At 45.5% G+C, this 12,772-nt stretch overlaps 1 protein-coding gene across 1 annotated transcript in view; it reads right to left on the reverse strand.

Annotated features, from left to right (window-relative positions):
• The window catches only part of LOC138296245 (pantetheinase-like), a 289,635-nt gene that overhangs the window by 135,727 nt on the left and 141,136 nt on the right, over positions 1-12,772 (reverse strand). The gene's annotated exons all lie outside the window — the stretch shown is intronic.

Genomic DNA, 12,772 nt, shown 5'->3' on the forward strand with positions numbered 1-12,772 from the left:
TATTCACAGTGCAATAGTAATGATTGGCCAGAATGGATATTACTCATAATTGTGCACATATGTAGGTAATTGCTGATTGCAAATTTCAAAATATGAAAGAGATACCAGGATGTATTCCTTAGCAAAATTGTGAGCACATGTATCAAGCTATTCCAAATTGCATAAAGGCCAATTAGGTATTGCAATTGTCGCCTAAACCTTTTTTGGGGGTAACCATGTCCTATTACGAGTTAATGTAGCTAAAATGTGTTTCACTATTGACATGTAGGGCACACATGTGCCTTATGCATGTGTGTGCTTCACATGTGCATATAAAATGTATACTTGGGGTGCAGCAGAGGGGGACTTAGGCCCGCAGCACCCTGGGGTTTGCTGTTCCTGACTTGCAACTTTATCCAAGGTTTTCCCAAATTCAGTAATGCTAAACCATTGGCAACAGGCCCATGGAAGCAAATTGAGTATGATTCTCTGTTTGCTAATCTGTAATCCCATTTGCCCATTTGACATTTGCCCTATTGATTCTTTGGAGAATTCTGACATACCATTTAGCATTGATTTAATAGCAAAATCTCAACGTTCCTTATGTCATGATAGCAAATAGGTTGTTGATGTATGTGGCCCTTTATGCATTACCTGGTTTAGTGGCATGTTTCTTTCTTCCTGCTAGGTGACAACTGGGACACTACCGTGATAGGCTGCTTGCAACCATTTTGGTGATTGGATGGTGCATGTACATGTGGGTGGTCCAATGTTGACCCAGTATCAACTGTTAAGGTGTATGTTGTCACTGTAACGTCCACGTCTCATCAAGAGTTATTGGCAGCTAATCGTGTATCTAATGAGTATCGTTTGTAGCTAAATGTGACTAAAGTCATTGAGGACATGGTAACCTACACATGGATGGTCCCACCCTGTCACTGAAGACGTGTAATGAGACTTTCAACTTGGCAACCGTGGTGTGCTGAGTGAGAGAATGTCTCAGGTGTCTGGATCCGGAATGTGTCATTGCAACATTTGTACTCAAGTTGGCCTCTGTGGATGGAAATGCATCAGGAAACATCATAGCCTCTGTGCAGAAGTAAATGGCTGGTATTCAGCACACACGACTCATCTCTATTATTTGAACAATGTTACTCAGCGTGTGAACTGTCAGGGTCCTCATATGTGTTGACTTTTCATGGACATTATCTGAGGTTGCTGGTTCTGCTGGAGGCCACGTACACCATCAAACGCTATGGGCCTGGTACACTGTCACACTTTGTAGTTTAGGCATTAATGAGGCCCAGACAACGGAAGGGCCATGATTTAGCTATTCAAGGGCACTGTCACAAATATGATACAAATAACAGTCAGATGATGCAATACAATGTATTTGAGTATACATTGATGAGGCAAATGACAAATTAGCCTCTGAGGTACAAGAGGTTTTGGACAGCAATTTTGGTCCATAGGTGGACACCGGGTATCTTTAGGGTGACCCACGGACAGGTGCCAGTCAGGCTGACAGGATGCTGGGTCAATCAGGAGCCAGCTCTTTCACAAATTACATGATCAGTGGTCTGACTAGGACTGGTCATAGGGAGGAGTAGACAGTTGACATGTCACACTGTGTATGTCCTGTGTTGTCTTGAAGGTGACACATGAACCCTGATAAAGTGTTACACATCAAACGTTAGTAGCAATGCTTAATGGTGTAATTGCCTAAATGTCTACATCTATGCTGTAGGAGGCATCAGCAGGGATGGGGCATGTAAATTTGGGTGGTGTGCATGGAGGGGATCACTGGTGTGGCCTCCATCAGTGTCTCACTAGTCCAGTCAGATGAGATTTGCTTTAAAATGGCCTACAGTACCTTTCACACAAGAATCAATCTACAGGTGATACCAGGCCTTAAAAACTCCAAGCCAGTGTATTACATGAGCTGAGTTCCATGCAGTGAGATGGTACTATGACAATTGTAGGCATAGGAAAGGGTGTGGCACACTGGATGACTCTTGTGAGTGTGTGTATGTAGATGAGGGAATCTCAGGGTACACATATCAGCATTCCAGGGACCTCTTCAGACAGGTGGGGTGTGACCAGCCGCATGGGTGTGTAAGGTTTTTAGAAAATGGCTGACATGTAGATGGGATGTGATGTGCTGGATGCTTGTCATATGTGTGGCACTTGTGCTGTGTATGTTCTGCTTATGTGTAACTCTAGTGACAGATAGTCATTGCAAAGATTGTAAGTAGTTGGAATTATTGCTGCCAAGAGTCTGGTAATACATTCCTGTTCCTGAAGCAAAAGCATGTCAACTGCCTGATGTATGAGGCCTGTTTTCCCCTAGTTGAGTGATGGTGTTTTAGTTGTGTGCCATCTGCTGCGATGAACCATGTTTCCTACATGTATGTGTGTAATAGGTATGGTCCTCAGCTATTGACCTTCAAAGGTGAACTGTACAGAATGTCAGTCATTTACATTGTGTGTGTATGTGACTGTTGTATGATAGGCATTACATTTGTAGTGTATTTTTCTGTGTCCTGATTGTTATATCATTAATGCTCCATGAGACAACATTCTTCTTCTGATACTTAGAGCTAAAGGTGTGCAGAAATGAATAGCCAGACCATGATGTGGTGTTTGTTATCAGTGTTTATTTACAATAGTTCATTAAGTGGTGATGGTGATAATTATGAAAAGAAATTGTTCACAATGTGTTGGCGCCTACGCACTCCAGCAGCCGTGTTTGGTTGTTCCCCCTCCTGTTGCAGGCCAGCATCCTCCTCTTCCTCATCTTCAGGCATGTATGGGTCTGGTTCGAGGAGGGGAATGTTCCTTTTGACACAAATGCTGTGCAATATTGCACATGTGAAGATGATCCTACAGACCATCTTGGGGGAATATAGTAGGCTACCACCAGTGATGTTGAGGCAGCGGAACCTTGACTTGAGGATGCCGAAGGTCCGTTCCACAATGCTGCATGTCCTCTTATGGGCGTCGTTGTATGCCCGCTCTGCAGCAGTACTTGGGTTGCCAAATGGTGTCATTATCCATGGCTGGATGCCATACCCCTGATCAGCTGAAAGAGAAAAAGAATGGGATCATGTTGATGTAGCTTGCACTATTGAAAGGACCTTCAATGGCAGTAGTTGTCTTGTGTCTGTGACTATTTAGTGTACTAATGTGACATCCTATACTTGTAGGCTATACCATCTGCACTGTGTTGTTTCCTTGGCTGAGCAAGTGTTTGTCTGCTAACAGTTTGTCATCAGTATGTTTTGGGAATTATAGTGCAGTGTGCCCTCCCTAGCATTGTGACTTGTGATACAGGTGTCCTTGTGTCTTCACTTGGGGTGAGTAGATAGTTCAATGTAGAGTTTCATTTATAAGTGTTGTTAGCATGTTCATATGAAAGTACCCTGGACATCCCATACCTTTAGACTTAGGCAGTGTATTAATGTAAAGGTCATTGGGACACTTACAATTTGCAAGGTGACATTTCGGCTACCACACTCATTAATGTCTTCACATTAGGCTGTACAGTAAATTCCGATGTGTGACAGGTTCAATGGTGACTTAAGAAACATGGCTAGTGATGTCAGGACCTCAGTGTGTTCCTGTCTAGATGTTGCTGTTGTGGTGTATGTGTTGTGTGTCCTAGAGGGTTGCTGTGCAGTGTGTATATTAGTAGGTTTTAGTACTTACCAACAAGTAGTCCATTGCCATACCGTCCATCCTGGAAGTGTTGATTGATGATGCATTGACGGAAGATGAATGAGTCATGGACACTCCCAGGAAATTTAGCCACGATGTTGGTGAACATTCCTTGGTGATCGACAATGGCCTGCACGTTGATTGAATGTGTGTGCTTCCTGTTGCGGTAGAGGTGCTCTGTTGCAGCAGGTGGCACAAGGCGTACATGTGTGCAGTCGATTGCACCAAGGACGTGTGGGAAGCCACTGATTGCGTAGAACCCCTGTTTAGTTTCCTGCTGCTTCTGCAATGTGTTAGGGAAGCAGATGTGGCGGGGTGTCAGGCGAATGATGGCATCCAGTACTTTGGGCAGAAATGCAGAGAATGATGGTTTTGATATTCCACCAACCAGGGCACCAGTTGTTTGAAAAGAGCCACTTGCCAGCATGTGAAGTACGGCAAGCAGCTTTGTTTCTGTTGGTATGGTGTGGGGTGTCACCAAAGTGGGGGCCAACTGCTGTTCAATGTTTCTCAGCAGCTGCTGTATGGCCTGCCAGTTCAACCGGTACCTCTGTATGATGTTGTGTTCCCTGAGGCCCTGAAGGGTGGTTCTTGGGCGGAATATCCTCTCCTGCCTTCTGCGCTGCCTTTGGGGTCCCTGCTGGTGTTGTTGTAGCTGCTGTTGTTGCTGCTGGGCTCTGCGTCCGCGTGCACGCTGGATAAGAATCACCTCCATGTCTCCCTTTTGCTGCTCTGCTGCTCTGCTGTTTGTTCTGTGTGTTCTGATTAAATACAGGTGTGTTTGCCCCATTTTAACGCCTGCCCTGACCCAGGCTTTAAATTTTGACGCAAATCGGGCTGTGCGTAATTTTCTCGCTCCGCCTCCCGGCCGCGCGTCATTTTTGCCCGAAAGCATAAATACGACGCACGGGCGTTTAAGTTATTTTTTGGACGGGAACGCCTACCCTGCAAATCATTAACACAGGGCGGGTTGTCGCATCAGAAAATGACGCACACAGCGGAATGTTGTCGTCCGCGGGCTCGGGTGTCAAAGTTTAAATACGGGGCAACGTTTGCGGTGATTGTGCGTCAAAGTTTTTGACGCACAATCGGCGCAAACGGAGTATAAATATGCCCCATAAAGCGGCTATTGGCCGAAATCCCATCTTTGAAGCACTTAAACTCTGCAGATCTGGCCTCAGTTAAATTATGTCCTAGTGAAGATGCAATTAGCCCCAAATACACATTAACACAATAGCGATTGGAAGCTATGGCATCAATATTGCAGAACAAGCAACAATGGGCTATCCCACTTCTTTAATACTATCACCGACATTTATTTCTAATTCAGTACCAGCCATCTCGATCTTACAGGCTGCAGGAGGTCCCTAAATCAGTCTTGAAGACACAGTGGAATCAGCATCAGCTGCCAGTCTGTACCAAAATCAATGGGCGTGGCTCACCCCATCCCTCAATCCACCAAAAAGTGGGTGATTGTGATCCCCCAAAGCGGGGGCTTAAGCCAGAGGTCCTCCTCTGCATTCTCTTATGGAATATTACTGGTGCCAAAATGGTAATTTAAGACGGATCAATGCTAAAAAAGTGGCAGTTATATGACATAATTGCACTGCAAGAAACATGGCTGCTGGAGCCGCTGCCTTTAGATGGATACATACACTTCCATCAAAAGGCAGAAAAACTGCAATGTTTTGGCAGACCGCAGGGTGGACTAGCAGTCTATATAGCAATGTCACTAAACATCATGACCGAACAACTATTATCACTATACCTGGGTATTCAAGTGAGAAAACTGAGCCAATGGAAATCTTATAGAATAACGACAGTAGTGCTATGTAACATCTATGCATGCCCCAATCTTGAGGAGAAGCAGGGACTTTACTCTAAATTAATAATGGCATTAACTGAGTTAAGATTCATAAACCCCATGTGGGAGATAATCCTGACTGGGGACTTCAATGGCAACCTATTTCACCATATAGAAGACGATGAAAAAATATCTATAGACAACGCATTCTGGAATATCCCAACACAGTACTGTCTAGCACGTAAACACCACAATGTCAAAGGCGAGCAACTAGCCATCTCACTGGAGCACCTTGGGTTAAGGATAATTAATGGTAGGTCGCAGGACTACGTCCCCCCAAACTACACTTATTTTGGTCCAAAAGCATTTTCGTACTTGGACTTTAGTCCTCCATCACTCATACTAATGCCATTATTATGTAAATTTGAGATCATCCTCACCACATTAAGTTACCACGCCCTTCCGCAAATAACTCTCAACTTAAACCCCTCGAAGCATGCCAAAGCACCGGCCTTCTTAAATGAATCAATTTAAAAAGACTAACATAGTCCAGTGACACGATAGCCGGTTTGTCGACTTGGGTGAAGAGTTTGCTACACCAAACAAGTACATCAGTATCCACCCAGAGGGATCGCTGGAATGCCTTTCTTGGGATAGTGCAGCTGAAGGACCCTGGTGTAACACACCGACAAACTGGCAGAGGCACTCCAATTTCGTCAAAAAAGCTAAAATGATAAAAAAGAGCTCAGAAAGGCAATTAACAGGTCAAAGAAAGTAACGACCCAAGTAACAACATGGGAGCCAATAAAGCAACTTAGAAAGCAATATAAAAAACAGGTTTGGGCGGAGCAGAGGCTCAGGAATGAGTCATTTTAGTCAAGGTTTATCTATAGTTCCAAAAAAGCAAACATCAACCTATCTAGGGAAACGGTAAATGCTTTAGTATGCCCCCCAGGCTATCAAATAGCTCAAACGGTTCAGAAGAATCATGGGTTATGCATTTGAATAGCACTTTTTCCGACGACCTTGGCTCAGGGCCCATTACGCATTAAAGTATCAAAATCTTAAAAACAAGACAAGTCAACTGCACCCTATTTTGTCTAATCAACCGCTCATCAGAAAAAACAAAGCAGTAATATTGCATGTGAGTGACAGTCCACAAAAGCAACGTATTCTCTCATAGAAATGAACGGATTATAGAAGAAGGGCAGTCTGATGGAGCCCCAGGCTCAATGGCATTCCTCAGGCCATTTTCAAAATGGACCCCTGCTATTGGGCAAATGTCCTGTCACCTTTATTAAGAGAAGTAGGAGGATCTATTCCAACGAGCTGGAGAGGATCAATAATACATCCAGTTTATAAGGGTGGTGACCGACCTTCTCCAGCTAACTACAGGTTTATTGCACTAATAGATGTTAATGCCAAGTATTATGCCTCATTGATGTTAGAAGAACTAACACAGTGGTCAACCACTAATAAGTTGGTGCCAGTCAATCAAACTGGATTTTTAAGGGGCTTTGGCACAAGCATCATATTTGTGTACTTCCAATGTTTACTGACAAATGCAAGCAACAGAGGAAGATACTGTATCCGTGTTTTGTTGACTTTAAAGCGCCATTTGTCCAAGTTGATCGAGGGATCTTATGAAGTAAGCTAAAAGAAATGAGTATTCCTGCTACTTCTGCAAGCCATTGAAGACCTCTACTCGAACACATGGATCCAGGTCAAATTAGGCGATGGTTCTAGAGCTATCGAGGAAAATCCCTACCGAAAAGAGTTCTGAAACAATGGTGTGTGCTGGCTCCTCTCCTTTTGAATTTATTTCTGACTGACCTATCAGCCAGGCTTGATGGTGTAAACTCCCACTCACCACTCTTGGGGCCATTGACGTTATCTCACCTTCCCTATGCTGATGATGTTGTATTGCTGAGTCACATCAAAATAGGTATGCAGAGAGCAATCATTAAGTTAAAATACTATGTGGAAGTAACAATCTAGAACTAAACACCTCCAAACCTAAAACAATGTTCATCTTTAAAGGTCCAGCCCAGCAATTAAAGATCTATTTGGATGCTGAACTCCTTGAGGAAGTCAATTATTATAAATACCTGTGTCTTTACCTGGATAACAAGTCCACTAGGTGTCCAGGAAGGCACATGCGCTAACCCATGCTTTCTACTCCATCTACAAAATACTGGATGGGCCTTTTTTTAAGCCATTACTGTCTATAATAACTGCCAGATTTCTCCCGATGGTAGCATATTCTAGTGCTGCCTTGCACGGGTTGGATGGACCCCTCTTGCATAGCTTGCAAACTAAAATATATAAGGCAGTATTTAACCCTTCCATAAATGCATCCCGGCACAAGTTCAACTGGAATTTGGCCTTATTGCTCAATCACTCAGAAGAATGTATGCAGCAATAAAGGCTTGGTACAAAATCAGAGCAACACAGAGCAGTGTATTAAACAATGCCTTGTGGTCAGCCTTAATAAATGATCCTAACTCCAGTCGTCATAAATACCCTTTTTCTGCATTAAAACAGACAAACACGCTTCTACTTTGGGAAAATAACTTATCTGTTCCATCCTCCAAGAAAGTAATTAATAAAGCAGCAAAATTCCATTTGGTTTTGCATGATAAGAATATTTTTAGCAAACGATCTCATGCATGGATGATCATCAACAATTATGACATGACGAAACCTGCTCAGTACTTGACCCAGTAAATTTCCCCCTTTTATCAAGCAAAAACCGATGGTGTTAAGCTTTGGCAACATTCCAGCCCAAGCAGACTTGCCACATTGGAAGCATAAGGGCCCAACAAATTGTAGATTATGTGGTTCCGGAAAAGAGGATCTTATACATATAAAATGTATTTGTCCCATGTTAAAGTAAGACAGGGTCGCTTTACTGGGGGTACGTTTGTGCAGGTCAGAAATTATTTGCAGTCTTAATCCAGAAGATACTAAGGGGCATATTTATACTCTGTTTGCGCCGAATGTGCGTCAAAATTTTTGACGCACAATCAGCACAAACCCTGCCCCATATTTATACTTTGACATCCGACCCCGCTGGCGTCAAAATTCCACCATGTGCGTAATTTTTTGGAAGGGGGAACCAGCCGTACGTTAATTATATGCAAGGTAGGCGTTCCCTTCCAAAAAATGACTTTAAGGCCTGTGCCCCTTATTTATACTCTGACGTCATTTTGACGCACAGGAGGGGGCAGGCCTTAAAAAACGGCGCACAGCCTGATGGGCGCCGTTTATTAACGCCTGGGTCAGGGCAGGTGTTAAGGGACCCGTGGGCTCGGAAGGAGCCCAGAGGTGCCCTCCCCTGCCCCCAGGGACACCCCCTGCCACCCTTGCCCACCCCAGGAGGACACCCAAGGATGGAGGGACACATCCCAGGGAAGTAAATGTAAGTTCGGGTAAGTATTTTTTCCCGATTTTTTTTGTGGCATAGGGGGGCCTGATTTGGGCCCCCCTACATGCCACTATGCCCAATGGCCATGCCCAGGGAACATAAGTCCCCTGGGCATGGCCATTGGGCAAGGGGGCATGACTCCTGTCTTTGCTAAGACAGGAGTCATGTCAATGGAGTTTGGGCGTCAAAAAAAATGGCGCAAATCCGGTTTGAGGACTGAATTTTGCCTCAGACCTGACTTTCCCCATTTTTTGACGCACAACCCCCATTTTCCCATACGCCGGCGCTGCCTGGTGTGAGTCATTTTTTTTGACGCACACCAGTCCGCAGCGCCGGCTAACGTCATTCCATAAATAAGGCGCCCGCATGGTGCGTTGGAATGGCGTTAGCCGGCGGTAAAATTTTTGACGCACAACTACGTTGGCGCAGTTGTGCGTCAAAACGTATAAATATGGGCCTAACTGATTTACAAACTGATAAAATTCTTCCAGCGACATGCAAGAGTTGGTACCACAAAACTGAACCCTTATCAGCTAGCACCCAGAGTAGTGCAGAACTAGGTGACTGGTAACCCACCGGGGCTGCTTAAATAGTGGAAACTGAGGCAGTAAGGACTGGAAATGTGGCGCAATAGTGGTTTTAAGTAATTTAAGCTCATTCACTTTATAGTTGGGCAGCTATTCTTGTTTTGTATTTTTCTGTTTTGTTATGCTGCCGCATTGACATTACAACAGGACTATGGCAGGCAATTATACTGGCTACAAACAGTGGGTCAGATTACTACATGTGTAAGTACTTTTAATTAATGTTCTGGCACTTTATAACAGTATAAATATTGAACTTGCACAAAGCTATGCTGGGCTAGCTGTTAGAACATTAATCGAATACAACTATGGTAGTTATTACAAAATTACCTACATTTTCTAGCACAAACAGCCGACTTTAGTATGTCATATTTTATTATTTATTTGGTGTGGTAGATCTGTGAGAGTTAGCAAGTGGTTAACTATTCAACATCCTGTTCTTTTAAATGTTTAGAATTAGAAGTGGTCGGAAACTCGAATGTTGTATTTAGTCCTGTAATTATAATCTCAGACATACTCTATGACATTTTATTTTTACAAGATTTAATTGCTTTTTTTTTCTTCTTACAAACATGTATATTGTTACGGTTTTTATTAACTAAACAATAAAGATATTGGTCAGATCCCTGAGTACTGGCAGCGTACATCTGATTCCCATCAAGGGATACCTAGTTCAAGGACCTATATCTTGGAAACCGCCTGTTGTGATTGACAAATTCCAGTGCCAGGGATGCACACTCCAGGGAAACAGACTATAGTCACCAATAAAGCAAAGACAAAACTGGACACGGCACTGGAATTAGATAATGCTCTCCATGAGCGAATAGCACCACTAAGATGTACATAGCTAAGTGTGCATGAGGTGTACAGGAGTAAGAATGGGTCCTGAAGACAGCTGAGGAACTGGTGGTATACACACATTTTATTAGCTACTAAACGTTATGCATTATGCACTATGCATTATCCGTTTTATTGCTATGGGGACATGTAGGAAGTTGGCTCTGTATATACTATCTCAAAGAGAGAGATAGTGTGCACAGATTCCAAGGGTTCCCCTTAGAGGTTATTAGTGCAAAAGTTAGATAAAACTAATGCTCTATTTTTGTGGTAGTGTGGTCAAGCAGTAGGCTTATCAAAGGGTAGTGTTAAGCATTTGTTGTACACACACAGGCAATACATGAGGAACACACACTCAAAGACTTAACTCCAGGCCAATAGGTTTTTATATAGAAAAATATATTTTCTTAATTTGTTTTTAGAACCACAAGATTCAAATTTGAGGTAAGTACACAAAATGCAAGGTACTTCACGCAGGTAAGTATAGAACTTTGATTTAAAACAGTAGTACACACAGTTTTGTTCAAAATGGCAAATAGCTATTTTAAAAATGGACACTGCAAAAATCAACAGTTCCTGGGGGAGGCAAGTAAACATTAGTTTCTCAGGTAAGTAAAGCACTTACACAGTCAGTCTCCTGGGCATAGGCAGCCCACCATTGGGGGTTCAAGGCAACCCCAAGGCCAAAGCACCAGCAACACAGAGCCGGTCAGGTGCAGAAGTCAAAGGAGGGCCCAAAACACATAGGTGCCTATGGGGAACAGGGGTGCTCCGGTTCCAGTCTGCTAGCAGGTAAGTACCTGTGTCCTCGGGGAGCAGTCCAGGGGGGTTTTGTAGAGCACTGGGGGGGGGGACACACAAGCACACAACAGCACAGGGGCAGCCAGGTGTAGTGTGCAAAGTAGGTGTCGGGTTTGTCGTAGGAAACAATGGAGGGACCCGGGGGTCACTCTGGCGATGCAGGCAGGGCACATGGGGGCTTCTCGGGCCAGCCATCAACTAGGCTAGGATGAGGGCCGCCTGCTGGTCACTCCTGCACTGGTAGGTGGTTCCTCTCTGTCCTGGGAGCTGCGGGTGCAGTGCTTGGTCTAGGCAGTGGGTTCTTTTGTTAGCAGGCAGACGCGGTCAGAGGCAGCCTCTGGATCCTCTATGCAGGCATTGCTGTGGGGTGTAGGGAGGATGACTCAGGGTGTCCACGTCAGTGGAGTCGCCTGGGATTCCTCTCTGCGGTGTTGGTTGTCCTGAACTTGAGCAGGGGGCATTGGGTGCAGAGTGTGATGACTCACTCTTCTGGTGGGAAGTGAGAGTCTCTTTAACCCCTTCTGTGCTGCGGACGTAGTGGTTACGTCCCGCGGCACAGTGCTGCTGTGCCGAGGACGTAACCGCTACGTCCTCGGCACACAGCCCAGAGGGAGCGCTCTCTCTCCCTCTGTGTGCTTCCCTCCCACCCCCCAAAGTCGGGGATGGAAGGGGAAGCCCTTCCCCTTCCACCCCCGCCCCCCCATAATGACGTCAGCGCGCGATCGCGCGCTGACTTCATTATGGGTTCCTCGCCGCACAGGAAGCCATTTGCTTCCTGTGCGGCGACGAGAGAAGAGATGAGTTCCTCTTCCCGGTGGGTGGGGGGTTGGGGCTAAAGAGGCACCGGGGAAAAGGAAAGGCTTTTTCTTTTCCCCGGTGTCTCTTTGAGCATTCCTGCTGCCCGATCGCATTGCGATCGGGCAGCAGGAATGCCCACCAGACACCAGGGATTTGTTTTCTTCATTGTTTTTTACGGTTTTTGGCACGCGGGGAGCGCCCCTTGGGCAAGGGTCGCTCCCCTTTATGGGGGCAATTACTACGGCCATTTCTGCCCCCCCTTGGGGGCAGATTGGCTACTTTTCAGCCAGATCTGCCCCCAAGGGGGGCAGAAAACACTAGATCACCAGGGATTTTTATTTTTTTTTGCATTTATGTGTTGGGGGTGCCCCCTTGGGCAAGGGGCGCCCCCCCCCAAGGGGGCAGAGAACTGTTGGCCTTTTCTGCCCCCCTTGGGGGCAGATCGGCCTATTTTTTTTAGGTCCATCTGCCCCCAAGGGGGGCAGAAGCCACTTAGGCACCAGGGATTGTGTGTGTAGTGGATGGGGGGGCGCCCCCTTGGGCAAGGGTCGCTCCCCATTGGGGGGCATGTCTTTTAGGGCCATTTCTGCCCCCCTTGAGGGCAGATCAGCCTATTATTTTTAGGCTGGTCTGCCCCCAATGGGGGCAGAAACTACTAGAACGCCAGGGATTTTTTTAAATTTGTTTATTTTTGTGGGGGGGCGTCCCCTTGGTCACGGGGCGCCCCCCCAAGGGGGGCATTGACCTGTTGCCCATTTCTACACCCCCTGGGGGCAGATGGGCCTATTTTCTTAGGCCCACCTGCCCCCAAGGGGGGCAGAAGCC

The sequence above is a fragment of the Pleurodeles waltl genome, chromosome 5 (genome assembly GCF_031143425.1).
Source record: "Pleurodeles waltl isolate 20211129_DDA chromosome 5, aPleWal1.hap1.20221129, whole genome shotgun sequence".
Taxonomy (NCBI): domain Eukaryota; kingdom Metazoa; phylum Chordata; class Amphibia; order Caudata; family Salamandridae; genus Pleurodeles; species Pleurodeles waltl.